Genomic DNA, 17,962 nt, shown 5'->3' with positions numbered 1-17,962 from the left:
GCACAAATATCATCTAGAGGAATCCTAGCCTTAAAGGCTGCCGAGGTAGATACTGACCGGGTTGAATGGGTGTACACCCTCCGGTGCGGGCCTTCCTGAAGCTTGATAAGCCAATAAGATACACTGTGAAATCCAGCGAGACAGAGATACTTTAGAAATTGGCTTGCCCAAATTAAATTTAGCAAAGGAAATGAACAGCTGGTCAGATTGCCTAGGACCAGCCGTTCTGTTTAGATAAAATCTAAGTTGCCTGTGAACATCTAAGGAGTGAAGCTTGTATTCACCTTTGTTTTCATATTTAGGGAAGAAAACAGGGAGGTTAATGGATTGGTTAATGTTTGCTTCAGAAGCTACTTTAGGAAGAAAGGACGGGTTGGTCCTGAGGTAAACACGGTCCGGATGAAAGACCAAGTAAGGAGGTTTAGCTGATAATGCTTGGAGCTCTGAAACTCTCTTGGCCGATGTAATGGCTACTAGAAAAGCCGTCTTGAAAGACAAGAATTTGAGATCCACCGTAGCCACTGGTTCGAAGGGGGGGGGGGCGGTCAAGGCCTGGAGAACTAAGGAAAGGTCCCAGGGAGGAACCGCTTGTTTTACAGGGGGCCTGAGAAGAAAAGTACCTTTAAGGAAAATTTTACACAACTTGGCTGACATGAGTGGACTAGAGTCATGACCAATGTGATAATGTGAAATTGCCGCCAGTTGTACTTTGACTGTGGAACTGCTGGCACCATCGTTAAAAAGAGTAGTTAAGAAATCAAGCACTAAAGGGAGAGGAACCGTGAAGGGATTCAGGCCTTGCTGCTCCGCCCACAAAGAAAACAGTTTCCACTTGCTACTGTAGACTTTCCTAGTGGACGGTTTATGAGCTGCCACCAGGATCGCCTTAACAGGGGACGAAATACCGGGAGTCCTGATCAAAAGTGGAACTGGAGCAGCCAAGCGGTCAGCTTCAGGTTGTCCAGGTTTGGAGGAGATATGCAGGATGGATGAGATATCAGATCCGGAATGGGATCTAGAATCCAAGGATGGATGAGATATCAGATCCGGAATGGGATCTAGAATCCAAGGAGGATTCACCGAGTGAGACCTTAGGAAGGGGAACCAGATCTGTCGAGGCCAAAACGGAGCAATGAGAATCATTCTGCTACCCACCTGAGAGGCTTTCTGAAGAACTTGGAGCATCAGAGGCAAGGGTGGATAAGCATACAGAAGACCGGGTGGCCAAGCATGCACCAGAGTGTCTCTTGGAGAACCTCCTGGAGGAGGTATCAGAGCGAAAAAACTGTCGCACTTGGTGTTTGAGGGAGAGGCAAAAAGATCGCATGAAGGAGTTCCCCACCATGCGAATATGCGTTCCGCTACTTGAAAATTGAGAGACCACTCGTAAGGAGTCAGAATGGTGCGACTGAGCTTGTCCGCCAGGATGTTGGACCGACCCGGAATGTGCGTTGCTATTAGAAAGCGGTTGGTGGAGATTGCCCATTCCCAAACTCTCATGGCTTCTCGACAAAGAGGGTAAGACCTCGTTCCCCCTTGCTTGTTGATGTACCAGACCACTGACATGTTGTTCGATTGAATCACAATTGTTCCCAAGGGAAGAAAGTCCTGAAGTGCTAGCAACGCTAAGAGCACTGCTCTCATCTCTAGAACGTTGATATGCAGTAAGGTCTCTGAATTGTTCCACGTGCCTTGGATGGTCCGGCCCGCAAAATGCCCCCCCCACCAGAGGCGGGAGGCGTCCGTGGTCACCGTGGCGAGAGGGGGAGAAGCACAAAATGGGCGGCCTCCGTGGAGATCTGGGGAGTGAAGCCACCACAGGAGGGACCGCTTGCAAGCCTTGCTGATCGCAATGGGATGATGCATAGGGAGAGCAAGGTAAGACCATTGTACTAAGAGAGTCCACTGGAGGATGCGCATATTGAGCCTGGCAAGAGAAGAAGTGCTATAGCAGATGCCATGGACCCTAGAGCCCTCAGGACCAACTCCGCCGGAACAGAACTTGAGTGGAGAATGGCCCGCACCTGGAGCTGCAGATTTTGAACTCTGTCCGCAGTGAGGAAGGCTTTTAAACTCCTTGTGTCTAACCTGGCCCCTATAAAATCTAAGAGCTGTGTGGGCGCCAGGTTGGATTTCTTTGTATTTATTGTAATGCCCAGAATAGGAGCAAGTTGGAGAAAGGAGTCTCGCGCCAATAGTAGTAGATGCCTTGTTGGGGCGGTAAGGAGCCAGTCGTCCAGGTAGGGGAAGACCTGCACCCCCTGAAGCCTCAGGTGGGCCGCTACCACTGCTAATACTTTGGTGAACATCCTGGGGGCTGTGGTGAGACCAAAGGGAAGGACCCGGAACTGGTAGTGACTGGCTCCCAGCCGGAAGCGGAGGAACCTCCTGGAGCAAGCGGAGGAACCTCCTGGAGCGCCTGTCCATCAGGATGTGGTAGTACGCATCTTTGAGGTCTATAGAACACATCCAGTGATTTTCTCCCAGAAGGGGGAGAATAGATTGCAGAGTGACCATTCGGAATTTTTCCTTGGGGACTGCCAGGTTCAAGAGAGAAAGGTCTAAAATTGGTCTTAGATCCCCCGTCTTTTTTGGCACTAAAAAGAACCTGGAGTAGAACCCTGATCCGATCTGGTCTGGGGGGACGGACTGGATGGCTCTTTTCTTTAGCAGATGGCCAATTTCTGCCAAAGCAGCCTCCCGTTGACCGGGTGGAATGTCTGGGAGGGACTTCAACTTTGGTAAGTGACGAAAAGGGATGCGGTATCCTCTGGATATGATCTGGAGAACCCAGCGGTCTGATGTTATGGACTCCCATGCCGCTAGGTGCTCCGAAAAACGTCCCCCGACTGCCTCCAGAGTGGAGCAGCCGGGCAACCCCTCAGGGTTGCTGCGCAGGCTGTTCAGAGAAGGGTTCTCTGGACCCGAAGTTCCTGGGAGCCCCTCTGCCTCTAGGGAGGTGTCCTCCCTGTCCTCCTCTGCCACGGAAGGACTGGTTGTCCGGAGCAGGCTGGGATTGCTGCGACTTCCGGAACCACATCTTCTTCTGACCCTTTTGGTTCCTAGAATAGGGCCTCTGGGGTGCAGAGAAGCGGATTCCGACGGCAGACAGCGTCTTCCCGTCCTTCTCGCTCTGGGTCAAAGTGTCGCGAACGGTTTTACCAAAGAGGGCAGAACCATCAAAGGGGGCATTCGCAAATGACGCTTTGAAGGGCTCAGAGAAATCGCAATGACGGAGCCAGGCCTGACGTCTAGTGACTAGACCTGCCCCTGCGGCTCTAGCGGCGCCTTCCGTAGCATGGGAGAGTAGCCGCATAGAGGTATTGGTAACTGATCTAAGAGTGGCCATGCAGGTGGAGTGCAGCAGTTTGTCCTCCTCCGACATGGACTCTGGGGGAGATGCAGCGTATTCTTTAATGAGATCTTGCTGCATCCTAATAATGTGTGCCAGGTAGTTCAGTGCCCTTACCGAGAAGGTCGCCGAACTAAACATCCGCTTCCCGAAGCGGTCCATCATCCGAGACTCCTTGCTCGGGGGATGGACTGAGGGACTCTCCTGAGCAAGTTCCTCTTGGTGGCCGCCGCCGTCAACATGGCATCTACCGGAGGCCCCTTACTCCAATGGGCACGGTCAGACGGTGGGCTGAGGATCCTGTCGGGCCTCTTAGGGATTGGCTCCACGGTGTCCGGTTCCTTCCACGCCCTGGTGGTAATGAGGTCCACCAGGGGGTCGGCAGGAGGGGACACCCAAGAGGTAGACGGGCCCGCTTCAAATGCCTCCAAGAACACGGACTCGTCCGAGGAAGACTTGGGGCAGACCACCCCCCCCTTATACGGAGCATTTCCATGATGTCTCCAAATGAGACATCCTCGGGGGGTGACCGTGGGGAGCCTTCCCCTTCCTCCAAATCCGTGTCTTCCGTGAGAGACTCGGGGGAGTCAATGTGCCTCCTTTTGCACGAATGCTTGCGAGGAACATCCTCTGGGGGGCTGTCAGAGGACTCCTCGCAAGCAGCAACCTGTTCCAGGGGAACTGCCTGGGGCATAGAAGCGGGCTGTCCCAAGGGCCGGATGGTGGAAGCCTGACCCAGTGCAGAGGGAGCGCGGGACGGAGCCGAAACAAGTGCCGGGGGTCCGGAGACCCTCAACAGGGCCCTCTCCACTACATCAAACGCCGAAGGGGAGCCGACCTCGACCAAAGGATCCGACAATTGGCTCCCCCTCGGATCCGAAGAGTGGATTGGAGCCGGCGCCTAAGCGCTCGGATCTGAAGGGACAGTGCGCTCCGACACAGACGGCGCCGAAGGAGCACTGATCCCCTCTCGGATCCGATGCACTCGAGGGCAGGGTCGGATCCGAAGTACCCAGTACTATCGGCACCGACCCACCCCCGGCTCCGAAGCTGCTCGGCTCCAACTGTTCCGAACCCGGGTAGCGGGTCAGAGAAGGAGCAATCGGCTTGAAAAAGGGGGGTCGAGCTCCCCCCCAAAGGGGGGGGGAGGCAAGAGCACTCCCATCTGCATCTGGGCCTGGATGAACCTTCTCATCATCCGGTCCAGATCAGCATCCGATAGGCTGTACGTAGATCTCGACGAGGCTACCGAGGTAGGCCTTGAGTGCCTCCTCGATAGCCTCGACGGAGATCGGGTCTCCTCCTCCTCAGGTCCCGGTGAAAAACACACTGGAGACCGGAGCCGAGGAGGAGGAGATCCAGCCGACAATGGAGCCGGGGGAGAAGCCCGCTTGGCTGGCGGGGCCGAAACAGAGGTCTCGGCCCGCCGCTTATGGTGCTTCTCCCTCCGGTCCCTTTTTCTAGCATCCCTCTCCTCCGAACCAGAAATGGGAGGTTGAGTCCCAGGAGGAGGAGGGGGAGCCGGAGAGGGAATAACCGTGGGGACGGTTACCCCCGAAGGAGCGGAGGTCGGAGCCGAGTCCGGCGGTAAAAGGCCCGCCAAAACAAGCTTGGACCTCCGCTCCTTCAATGCCCTGGGGTTGAACCCTGCACAAATGGAACATCCAGATGTGAGGTGTTCAACCCCCAGGCATCTAACACACTGAGTGTGGCCATCAGCTGGGGAAAGCTTATGGCCACACTCGGAGCACTTAGAAAAAATAGCCTTGGGCTGCTCAGACATCCCAAGCTAACAAACAACAGTTACTAACTAAGGTAAGTAACTAAACAAAACTAAATCACTCACAGGCCCAACACACACACTACGCTACCAGCGAGGGGAGGGATATAAATTTTAGATTAAACTCTAAAAAAAGTAATAATACACAAAGGGAAACCTACACTTTCATACAAATCAACCAAAAAATATCAAATTTTACAATTTAAATGCTGAAAACTATCACTTAGCTGGAGAGCTGGAAAAACAATCTGGTCACCATGCGCGGCAAACGAGATCTGGGGTCATGAGGGTAGAGCAGGGTATTATGGGTGAGGGGAGGAGCTGAGAGCTTGGATCCATAGCTGGTAAACCATGCCGGTTCGGATCCGATATCGGATACATAACCCACAGGTTGCAGACAAATGAATCTCCTACTTCAGATCAACTGTTTAATCAGATTCCTGACAGAAACCCTATGCAAAAAAGACCAAAAGGTCAAGAAAATCACTTAGCTCCAGCCAAGTTGAGACCACGTCCGTCTTGAAAAGCGGCAAATGAGATCTGGGAAGCAGGCGTGGTGCATTATGGAATAAGGGGTAGCCCAGCCAATGAGAGACTTCGTTCCAGTATATAGTGGCAGAGTCCCATCTGTTATGAATGTAGGCGAGATAGAATCCCATTACATCTTACATTTCCGCGGTTTTACAGCCAGCCAGTAAAGAATGTCAGACTTTAAACAGCCATAATTAAAGCATGGTGATGCAAAACGTCAGATCTTCGTCCGTTATTTTTAGCTTGGTCTGTGCTTGAGACCGGTGGTCTCTTTTTTAATACCAAGTGATGAATGCTTTGAAAACATGAGTATTTTTCACTTATTTGCTCTGTAATAAGAGATATAACTAGAAAGATGCTACTGAACCTCTGGAACTGAAATCAGAGCTACGACCAAAGAAAAAAAATATGAACAGTTAGAACTAACAAAATTCTAAACACCTGTAAATGTTAACCAATTTACTGTGACGCTACAAACAGAAGCATATGGAAATTTATCTTTCTACGTGTGGTCATCAACTTAATACAAACCGGCTAACGCATAAATATGAACAGTTAGAACTAACAAAATTCTTAACACCTGTAAATGTTAACCAATTTACTGTGACGCTACAAACAGAAGCATAGGGAAATTTATCTTTCTGCGTGTGGTCATCAACTTAATACAAACCGGCTAACGCATAAAGAATGACACACCTTTATCTACAATAAAAGTTTACCTGAGATTCTATCTAGTTCAAGTAACCTCGCCTGTCAAAGAAGAACAAATATTTTGTCCAGATTAAAACTTAATAAAACATGCACTGAATTAACAGTAACAAAACACCGTGTAGTTTACCCACTAGTACATTTTGCCTACTACAAGCTTAAACGTGAACTTGAATTCAAGATGCGGTGCTTCTACTTCCGGAATTTTATCCAGCGCAATATTACCTTACTCAACAAGAAAGAGGCTGCGAGTTTTTCGGGTTAGGCGCTTTAAATTGTTTAATGGCTAATCGAAGAACGTTCTCAGTTAACCATTTCTTATGTGAACTGTGTCTAATTTGTAGACCCGCATTACTGTAAGTTGAGACTCCGTGAGCCTGCCAAAATAATTTCAGATTTACTGATGTTCTGATTTTTATCGTGTTTTACAAATGCATTGTGAGAATCCTATTTTCCCGGGTTTGTTGTATGCGTATGTTACCTCTCCCTTTTGCCAATGGTGTTGACATTTTAAAACCGCTTAACACGTGTAACATCAACTATTACGCTGTTATTCACTGAGATTCAGATTTTTGTGGTGCTTCAAAAGATGAAGATTATTGGGTACGTTTAATGTTTTGACAAGATTTACCCCATATAAGGATGCGCTGTCCCTCAAACATTAGTTAAGGCAGGGTTTATTGGGTAATAACTCTACACGTAAATAACTTTTTTATACTCCTGTTATAATTGGGTGCTGGAAGGAATATTGATGAGTTAAGATCGCTATTCCACACTTTTTAAGCTGTGTGAATTTTTAGTAGGCCACGATTCATTGTGTTTTTTTTCTACCTGTACTAATGATTCGTTTTCGCCTTTAGGAGTTTGCTTATAGTTGATAAGATTCAAGTGCAGTCGCTGGGCTAGGATTTTGTTTTGTCTTCCGACATTTGTTTCCGATGCAGTGGCACAAGTTTAGTAGTTATTTAGTGACTTTTGAATTTTTTCATTATAAACATATAATAATTTTGCAGCATATAACCGCAGAGGTCAGGATGCATTTTTCTTCCTGCAGACTTGTTCCGAAAGTGTTCCTATGATGTAGTCTTACTTTAGTTGGTATTCATTGCTCAGGATTTATTTATATTCTCAAAAATGTAAAATAAAACAGGTGTATATATATATATATATATATATATATATATATATATATATATATATATTGATTTCTAGAGCAGGGAGCTACTAATTCTGGAACTAAAACATATCTCTAAACCACTTGGTGCAAGAAATCTGGACAAAGGCAAAAATAATGGGGGGGGGGGGTGGCAGAGGCCCAAAATTAGAGACATATAATAAATATTGATCTTTTAAACTCAAGTTGCTAAAATACAGGTTTTGTGTTAGCGCACTTTTTATGAAGGATGTGAAATCTCAAACTCGCATTTGTGCCACTATTTAATGGTTTCAGTCCTTGGTGATTCACCAGAAAATCACCAGTTTTATTAGTATGATAAAAAATGTGAGGCAAAAATCTGGACAGTTAAGATGTATGGTCTCAAACTCCAGAACAAACTGTTGAAAGGCTAGAAAGCTGACTGGTGGGGGTGACCTACCTTACCACATCAATGACACATTTTTAGTGAATTCAAAGAACAGGGAGGTAAGTAGTACTGAAAGTGATCAGTGGGGAGGTAGCACTTGCTGTCATAAGTGTGTGTATGAAGAATGGGCTTGGATGGATGATCCTATGTCTGCCCATGATGTAGCTGCATTAACAATAGTACAACTACATGGGGAGGGGAACACAGTATTTAAAAATGCTTATCATGTAATGTTACACCACAGATTATTCTTGTCTGCTCTACCAACAACAGCAAAATAGAGCTTTCTGAAAACTCCACTGCAGAACTAAAAAAAATGTATTTGACACAAAATCGCCCCCACCCCCACCTAGTTGCAGAGACCACAGAGTTGCTTCTTTTGTGAAAGGATCTAGTTATGTTTCTTTGTACAGTAAAAACACAGTCATGAAAGAGCATGTGCACTGACATGCCCTTTTGAAATTTTGTGTGCAGATACTTGTGTTCCATAGACTTTTATGTCTGCTGAGCTATTGTATATTCATGGTACATAAAGAGCTTTAAGACAAAGCAAGGGCAGTTTACAGCTCTGAGCACAGTACGGTGTGCCTAATTAGTAGGAATGCTTTGCATTGCCACGCCATAGTGTGGTCCATATGTGATCATTTTACTGTTTTCTAGCCAATGCAAGAAAGTACTGGCAGCACATTATTTAACTGGTTTACGTCAATGCAGTCATGGATTTAAAACCCACACGTTGTGTATGTGAACATACAGGAACTTGAGGTCTTTTCTGTGAGGTTGATAAGAGTTCTTAAGTAAGAGTTATGCTTAATTTTTCCCTAATTTCAGTGTAAGGAATCAAGTTAGCCACAGAAGTTGAAGTTTTTATTAAAATAGTTAATTCCAGATATGTGTCAAAGTTGTATTTTGTCCTCCTGTAGCTCCTGTTTTAAGGTTTGACCCAGTCACCTTATAGGGGGATCTGAAATGTGGGCATGCTTTCTTATCATGGAGGCTTGAGCTGGAGTCAGTCTGCATGTGTGTTTCAATTTTTTTTTTGTTTTTGTTCTGGTGTAACTTCTGCTTGTTTTAATCTTGCATATGTGTCGCATGGATAATGTACTGCAAGATTTAAGACATTGTATCTTGTTGCAGCAGTACCCCTATTTCCTGAGGCACTGAATGATATTGGTGGTAATGATTTTGTCATTATAGTGAATCTTGCTTGCTAAAATTCTCTGTCTGTTTAGACCCACCTCCTCCCTGGTGGTTGTCCTACAGCAATACTTCTGTTCACATTACCTTGGCCAGGCTTTTCACATTCAAAAGCTAGACGCAAGGTCCAGCTAGTCTGCCCATTTTTAAACCTACTGGATAACCTTTAGTCACTGCTTAATCAACAGTGTTTCACTTTGTTACAAAAAATGCATTCAGAGATTTTTTTTATTTTTCATTAAGTAATTGTGTAATGTATGTTTATTTATAGTTTTGTGATAGAAATTAAGCAGTTTTAAAAGCAGCTAGAATTCCATAAAGCATTTAGTGTTGCTATCGAACTTGGTAAATGTTTAAAAAGTACAAATGTATAGGTAAACCCTGTTTTTGTTGTAGTAAGGGAGGGAAGCAGACTGTTAATGTGGAGCCTGATGTAATTAAAAAACTAGGTTGGTGAAACTGTCTAGTTTTCAAGGATCATTGCAGATTTCAAAATGTACATCGTTGTAGAGTTCTTATTCCATGGTTACATGACCATAGAGTTAGCAAAATAAGTTGGGAGGTGCAAAACATAAAGCCCTAAGCCCTTTTCAATTTTTTTTTTTTATATGTGTCTTTTATGTACATCACTTAAGCAATGGCTTTATGAGTGGGTGCTTGATCTGTATGTTTATACTGGTTTGAGTTTCACTTGGATGGCATTCAATGAGCTGCCATGAATCAAACCGGTAGCCTTTAGTCAGACAACTGGAGATGTACATTCCTGGCTGAATAACCATTAACGACTTCTGTTTTAAAACATTTTTGAAATGATAATACCATTATATATATGTGTGTGTGTGTGTGTATGTGTGTGTGTGTATATATATGTGTGTGTATATATATATATATATATATATATATATATATATATATATATATATATATATGTATATGTTGTGTATATATATATATATGTATATAAAGAACAAACAATATGGAGTCTCAACTATAGTTCAAAGTCCCTCCAAAAATACGCAAAAAAAACAAACTCAGATGGAAGGAGTAAGTCCAAATAACTTTCACAAAGCAGTATAAAATCCAAGCTGACTCTCCAATAAAGATGCAACCATTTATTTGTTAAACAAGAACACAAACGTGAGCGCTTTCGCGGATCACAATTCCGTTTCCTCATTTCTTGTATTTTGTATTACTTCATGCCTTTTTCTGTTTTGTATACTTTTCTTTACACTGTGTTTTACTTGTATTCTGCCTTTAACTGCATATTAAAACTGGAAAAGAGACCATAGCTCTGTCTCTTGTGAGTTGGACAGAACTTTTTTCCCACCCCCTCACCCTGTTACTGTTCTAGTCTTAAACACAACTGTCTTTCTAGTTGCCTGCCCCTTAGGTTAATTTGACCATATATCTCATTCCCTCTCTCCTTTCACTGCCTGGTGTGAGTAAGCACAAGATTATCATTTTGTGAAATCACTCCCCTTCAACTATTTAAATTTATTGGCCATCCTATTGTATTCCATAGTACCAGAATACAAAAGTGCCCACCCCCCTTTCAATCTATCTTGCTCTTTTAAAAATATTGTCTGTCCACTAAAACTTACTTTTAGACGTAAGTTACCCACTTTCATATCTAAATGCATAGTGCACACTGCAGTATTTAGGATAAATATTTTTTTCATCTTACCTTTAAGCATCTATTGCAAGATCACCAGTTATTGGAGAGCCGACATTCTGCTTCTCGGTAGTCATCTTGGGATTAGTGCTTCTGTTTTCTCCTGGTGAGAGGAGTACAGGGACATTATTTCCTGGAGACTGATGATCACCAGAAAGCCTAATAACTGCTTTATAGGTGACACCTTGGAATCTGTGCTTATATTCTGATCACGGTGAGAGAAGGAGCAGAGTGTGTTAATGCCTGACTGTTTCTGGTTGGAGAGTGAATGCCTGTGCTTAACATACTTGATTGGTCTGGTTGCTTTCCGTGGCATCTGCCAGCAAAAGGCTACAAGCCTTCAGATCTTTGCATCATCTGGGACAAGGGACAAGGCTGTGGATCACCAAACAAGCTTCTTGGGATTGGTGCTAACATTTTGCTTCTGGTGAGAGAAGAAGCAAAGGAGCATTGTATCCCAGTAGTGTGAAGCTGTGGTGAGACCAGCATTAGTAGCAGCCAGGCCATGGCCATTCATGCGACTCTCCTCTTTTTATCATTCTTGACAAGCTAATGCTTGATTTGTGTCTAACTTCAGAATATCTGCTTAAAAATTTCATCCTAATTTTCAGGGTCTACATATTAGTTTCCCCTCAAGTGTTCGGCAGTGCTCTGTACAGACGCATACACCTTGCGTGACATTTTTCCTGTAAAAGCACAATTGAAATTTCTCCAATACCTTGTTGCACACAGGACAACTAGTTTGCAGTGACAAGCACTGTCCACATAGTTGTAAACCTGATACTCCTGACAGTGATTGATATTCTCACTCCAACAGTCTAATCAATAAAAAGAGGGTCTGTTGCCACAGATATGAACTTTCCTACTGTCTCCATTACTGGCTTGGTGGATATAGACATCCTGAGCTAATACAGAAATTTACTGACAACCAGTTAAAGTGAGAGGTATATTTACACAATGTCACTAGAGGCAAAGCTCTTGAACAAAAGTACTCCTGATGTCAATAAGGTTGTCAGTAGTAGTACACACACTGCACCCATCACGCCAAATTCAAAGCAGACATATAGATCACATATGCTGAGGCACTTGCATGTAACCTTCCTAAACCACAAAGATGACCTAGATGAAGTACACATAACATATACCCTCAGCAGCCCCCACACTGCACCCATCACGCACAATTCAAAGCAGACATATAGATCCACATATGCTGAGGCACTTGCATGTAACCTTCCTAAACCACAAAGACGACCTAGATGAAGTACATATAACATATCCCCTCAGCAGCCCCAAATGTAATCTTTCAAAACGACACCCACATCAACACAAAGCTACATATTATTGAGCCTCTACCTCTAAGCCCATAAGGCAAGTCACCACACAATCCAACATTCTAGTCATTGGAGACTCCATAGTGAGACACACTGATGTCTCTCTCACCAAGCTGAGTAAGGAGAAAGTTATGGTCAGTTGCTTATCAGGGGCTAGGATCCGCCACGTTACGCATGCACTCGGGTCATTGGACACAAATTACCAATATGACTCAGTCATAGTCCATGTGGGAGTAAATGACCTGAGGCCTACCTCCCTAGACTATATGAAGAGAAACATCATGGAGATCTCTGAATATGTCTCAGGCTGGTATGAGCCTAGTGTTGAGCAGCATTTTACCTTGTCCAAGGATGATGCCATAATGTGAACAAAAGATGATTGACTTTAATAATTGGCTTAGTTTTTGGTGTCATTCTAAGGGGGTGCAATATTTGTCAGCATGGAAGGAGATGGTCAACAGACCACGCTTTGCCAGGGGTGGTCTGTACCTCTCCCTTCTAGGCTTTTGAATATTCGCTAACACATTGCCTTCCCCCATAGTGCCTTTTTTAGGCAATGCCAAACTGACGTAGCAAATCAAAACCAAGAAAATCTAAAGGTATTAGTGTGCAGTGCTAGGAGTCTAAACAAAAAAAAAACTTCACTCCCTAGATGCTCTCTTTCCCCTAGAGAATGCTGATGTCTGTGCGGTGACTGAAACATGGTTTAAAGCCACTGAGAGCACACCAACAGTGCAAGGTTATAATGCTTTCCACACATTTAGGCCAGCTACTTCACAGGCAGGGAATAAAGGTGGTGGTGTCTCTGTTTACATCAAAAATAAATATACTTCAAGGCTGGTCAAACAGGACAATGCACTTGAACGGCTCCATGTTCAAGTCATCATAAGTAAAATCCAATACCACTTCCTTGCAAGCTATAGGTCCCCCTCTGACCTAGGAAACCCATACCATGTATTTAAACATATTAGAAACATTAGCCATCCAACCCAATACCATATTCATGGATGAGTGACTTTAATTAATCCCACTATTAACTGGGAATCTTGTACAACACCAAACATACATGCACAGAGATTCCTGGATTTTGTAAACACAAACTCCCTGGACCAGATAGTCAGTACACCAACCAGGGATGCAATCCTACTGGATCTGGTCCTCACTAATATCTGAGACTGCTGCGCATCCCCTACTGTAATGCCTTCCCTGGTAAGGTCAGACCACAGAATGGTCTCCTTTGAAGTAAAAATAAAACCTGGACCCCCAGCTAAACCTGGAACCTCCTGCTATCAAGTGAGAACTTGGCAAAATTTCAAGCCCACAAAAACCCTGAGAACACTTCTGCCTATGCAGAACTGTTAACAGAAACCCTGTATAAGCATGTTAATAGCTGCATGGAGGCAGCTGTACCCACCAGGAAGAAGTACAGAACCAAGTAAAAAAAACAAGCCACCCTTGCAGAATCACAAACTCAGTTGGCTGTATAACAGGAGAAAAAAATCATGGCAAAAATTAGGAGTTGCAGCACCCAGCAGGATAAAAGCAGTCTCATCAGACTAAACAAACAAATCTGAGGACAAATAAAGTCTACCAAAGCCAAATTTGAGGTGCCAAGGACATCCACAAAACATTCATTAGCTATGTCCACAACCTCAAAGGTAATACACAATTGTGTGCAGAGTCGATTGTAAATGGAGCCACATATACTGAGTAGGAAGCTGTAGCAAACCCCCTGGCTAATATATTCAGCTCCAACTTCTCCCCCTCACCCTTTCCTCAGGAAATATCAAATATAACTCCCCCTGCTGTCACTAGGGAACAGATCCTTAATGCCCTCTCTAATACCAAGAACACTGCATCAATGGGCCCAGACAGTATCCCAAGATGCCATCTAAATAGCATGAAACATGACCTGTCAGGGTCTCTAGAATGATTATTTAACTGTAGCCTCCAAACAGGCATTGTGCCTCATGAATGGAGAAAGGTAGCAGTCATCCCTCTGCACAAAGGTGGGACATCTACAGACCCACAAGTCTCTCACTAGTCTTATATGTAAAGCAATGGATAGAAATATCATGGAGATGATCAATAGAGATATAGCAAACCTCCAGACACTGCACCCAACCCAGTTTGGTTTCGTCAAGGGCAGATCATGCCTACTCAACCTGGTGGACTTCTTTGAGAAGGTCACCAAAACAATGGATGAGGGCAAAATTGTTCAAACTGCCTACCTTGATCTGGCCAAGGCATTTGACACAATACCCCACTTGGGCATTGTTAACAAACTTGAGAGGTTAGGTACAAACCCGTTTGTCAACTGGTGGATAGCCAACTTGCTCACAGACAGGACTCAGGAAGTTAGAATTGCGGAGTCCACCTCTACAAAGAGGCCAGTCCCAAGTGGAGTCCCCCAGGGATCAGTCCTTGGATCGCTTTTTTTTTTTTTTACATTTACTTCTCAGAAGTCAAGGCCAATGTCATTGGTCTTTGGCTGACTAAATTTGCAGTTGATTGCAAATTAGGAGCTGTCATTGAATCTCTCACTGCCACACATGTAGCCCAGGAGAGGCTGACACAGACAAATGACTGGTGTCAGAGCCATGGGGTAAAACTAAATGCATAATAGTATCCTTTGGGAAGTCAGCCATCCCTGGTAACTATCATATCAACAACACACCCCTTAGAGTTGACCCAATAGTCAGGGTCATAGGGACACACACAGATAGTAATCTAGCCTTTGATCATCACATGTCTACAGTGATGAGGAAATCCTTTTATGTTGCTCAACTTAATAAATAAAGGTATGGCATCTTAAGTCCAAGGAAGTCATTGTTCCACTGTATTCAGCATTTGTCAGACCTATCAATGTACTCAAATGCCCCCTTTGGTATGTACCCAACCAGGCATATCCAGCAATTGGAATGTCCACAGAGGTTCCTCACTAAGAATACAGGGCATAAGTAATATGTCCTATGCAGCCTGCTTCAAGGCCCTATGCCTGTATTCGGTCTCCTACAGGCTTTTGAGGGGAGATCTATGCCTGGCATACAGGGCATTCAGACCCCACTCTGATGGACCTCCTGCATATCCACAAAACAAACAGAACCAGTATTACCCATTCTAAAGACTTAAACCTTGCCCGTGATATAAATAGGACCTACTGGAGAGATGGGTATGTATCCTAGAGACTACCCCATCTATGGAACAGGCTCCCCATCCATGTGAAACAGAGTTCCTCCTTAACCCAATTCAAGTGCAACTTAGACAGTTTAATGGGAAACAGGAAATTCATCCCTGGTTTGGCACCTATGTCTTTAATGGACATAGGTAACCTGTAAATGGTTCATCGCCCATGCTTACACTTATCAGGAATATCGGAATTGTCGGAGATTTTGGATGCATGGCTAGGCCTAAAAAGGCCCTTGTGGTCATTAGCCTGATAAACGCCTACGATCACAGCCCCAGTGGTTACATGTATTTCATTATATTTGCTTTGCAGAAAACTTTTTTTGTATTTTGGCCAAATTCAGTAGAAGGGTTGGTTCTAAATTGATTCTTGACCCACAAAATTATTAAAGTACCGTTTTGGCTATAACTAAACTGCTCCTTCACTTGTTCAGAATCATTAGTGCTGCGAATGTAGGCATTTAGTCATTGGCAAGTAATACTGATAAGAGTAGGTCCATTCGCAGTAACTGGGAAGACTACATCTGTAAACACTAGGATTGCTTAACAAACCAGACTTTTTCAAACTACTGTGCATCTTTCCTATCTCATAATGCATTGTGTGTAATCTGTACTACCCCAGATCTTCTTTGCCATACAAAAGCTTAACAAACTTCTAAAATGCCATCAGGTTGCCTTGTCATTTGTCTGAGAGGGTTTAAGAATAACTTTTCATTTCTTATAGTTTGAATTGCTGTTTCCCATGTCTCATGTCAGACATTTTTATTTTGCTTTGGGCCTAGGTGCTTTTCAGCAGATATGGCCATTTATTTTACTATGTTTGTTTAATTCTCTTTTTGAGTATATGTAGTCTCAAGTCTCTGCCTTATTTAGTGTTTTAGTATTCAAATGGTCATTACTGTTAAAGTGTGTGCACATTTGCTAGATTTTAGGTAAAGTTGTTTTGAAATGTGGTGGTGTGGCTAGCCACCCTGTAGTATGAATATTAGCTGTAGGTGATGGTCATTGATGATGCGCCAACCCCATATACAAAATGGGAGAAGCATTGATGTTGATGCTGTGTTCTTCCTTTTTACGAAGTTTATTCGCTTCTGTATTTCTCTCTATTTATTTTTGAGCAGTGAGCTCTAGCCCAGAAATCCTCACTCCCTTTTTTATGTGTGCCTGCAGGAAGCAAGTAAATAGGCATATTTTGTGTGTGATTTGCTTGGGTGAGGATCACACTCCCCTCTAAAATATTCTATTTGTCGCTAGCTTTCCTTCTTCGCCCTAAGGCACAGGAAAGACCAGTTGCGGTTACATTTATGTAAAAAGTCTTTGTTCAAGTGTCTTTAGATTCCAAAGATTCTGCTGGATTGGGCTATTACTCATGGAATCTTGACCATCCATGTGTATATAGATAATTGATATCACAGCCTTCAGTCGATCTTGTTTCTGAGGAATTCTAAGCAAAAGCTTCATAAGCACCACAGAATCTCCTCTCCAGTTCATGAAGTAGCTTCAAAAAACAAGGAGCCTGAAGTCAAAAAGATTCCAGTGAAAGTAATATAAAAAGCTGTTTGTCTTTAACTGTGAGAGCAAAATCTTGAGCCCTTACTTTTGGGCCTGATAGTCAGATGGTCCTTGATGCCAAACCATCTGTTTTGAGGCACATTTCCATTCCAGTGGTCTTTTAACTGTGATACATTTGCAGAGGTCTTTTTAAGAACTTAACAGAGGTTTTCTGGTTCCTCTTCTCCATTTCCTCAGTCGATGATGAAGAATTCACCACTATTTACTCTTCAAACATAGGACCATGAAGTCTTTTTCTTACATTACAGTATGATTATTAAAGATCTGGAACCACACATACAGTCTCTAGATGACCAGATCAAACAACATACTGATTTTCCCAGATATAAATTTGAATATCTGCGATGTTTCCAAAGTGTAGAACAACATTTGGGCAAAATAAGGTAAACCAAAATTAAAAAACTCCAAAGAGACCAACAACAATATAGTATGGATTCAGCATACCCCCCCACCTCCAGTTTCTCAAATATGGTCAAAATGGTATGTGAACAATTTTAATGTCAACAAAGACCAAGATAATGCAGCAAATCAGGTAAATGGTATTCCGATGCAACGAAATGCCTCTGTGGACACTTTTTAGACAATGAAAGGGTGGAAAGTGAAGATATTAGGAGAAGTGAAAGAATCAGAGAGCGTAATGCCATCAATAATAACAATCAAATAAGAGCTGACCAAGTGGCGACAACAACTAATGGTCAGCAGGGTTTTCAGAAACGCAACCAACAGAAATCATGGAACAGGAAGAATAACAACAACCGCAGGAGATAACACCCATTGACCCACTAGTAACCTCGTCGTGTATAATACAAAATAAACAAGGAGACTTTAAGGTTTACAATTTTTCATCTTTCCAAGTAGAAGAGTCTTTGGTGGATATCCTTTCAAAAGGGTTAACTTTTTGTTCCAACTAATCATATGAATTTGGCTGAAACCATTTGTGACTTAAAACTTTATGTAAGAAAGTTGAATCTAAAACAATTACTAGGAGGTCAAGATTTCACTGGTAATAAATTTAAGAGTCACAAGCTGCTTCAACCCACCATTACATAA

At 43.6% G+C, this 17,962-nt stretch overlaps 1 protein-coding gene across 1 annotated transcript in view; it reads left to right on the top strand.

Moving 5' to 3' along the window:
* The first annotated feature begins 6,300 nt into the window (after positions 1-6,300).
* Positions 6,301-17,962, top strand: part of TDRD15 (tudor domain containing 15) — a 688,203-nt gene continuing 676,541 nt past the window's right edge. Inside the window, exon 1 of the mRNA XM_044063524.1 lies at positions 6,301-6,727. The gene's annotated coding sequence lies outside the window, so the exon portion shown is untranslated. The remainder of the gene's footprint in view (positions 6,728-17,962) is intronic.

Source organism: Protopterus annectens, chromosome 2.part1 (genome assembly GCF_019279795.1).
Source record: "Protopterus annectens isolate FY-2018-M chromosome 2.part1, PAN1.0, whole genome shotgun sequence".
In the NCBI taxonomy this organism is placed as follows: Eukaryota; Metazoa; Chordata; order Ceratodontiformes; family Protopteridae; genus Protopterus; species Protopterus annectens.
This window is presented reverse-complemented; position numbering and strand designations above follow the sequence as displayed.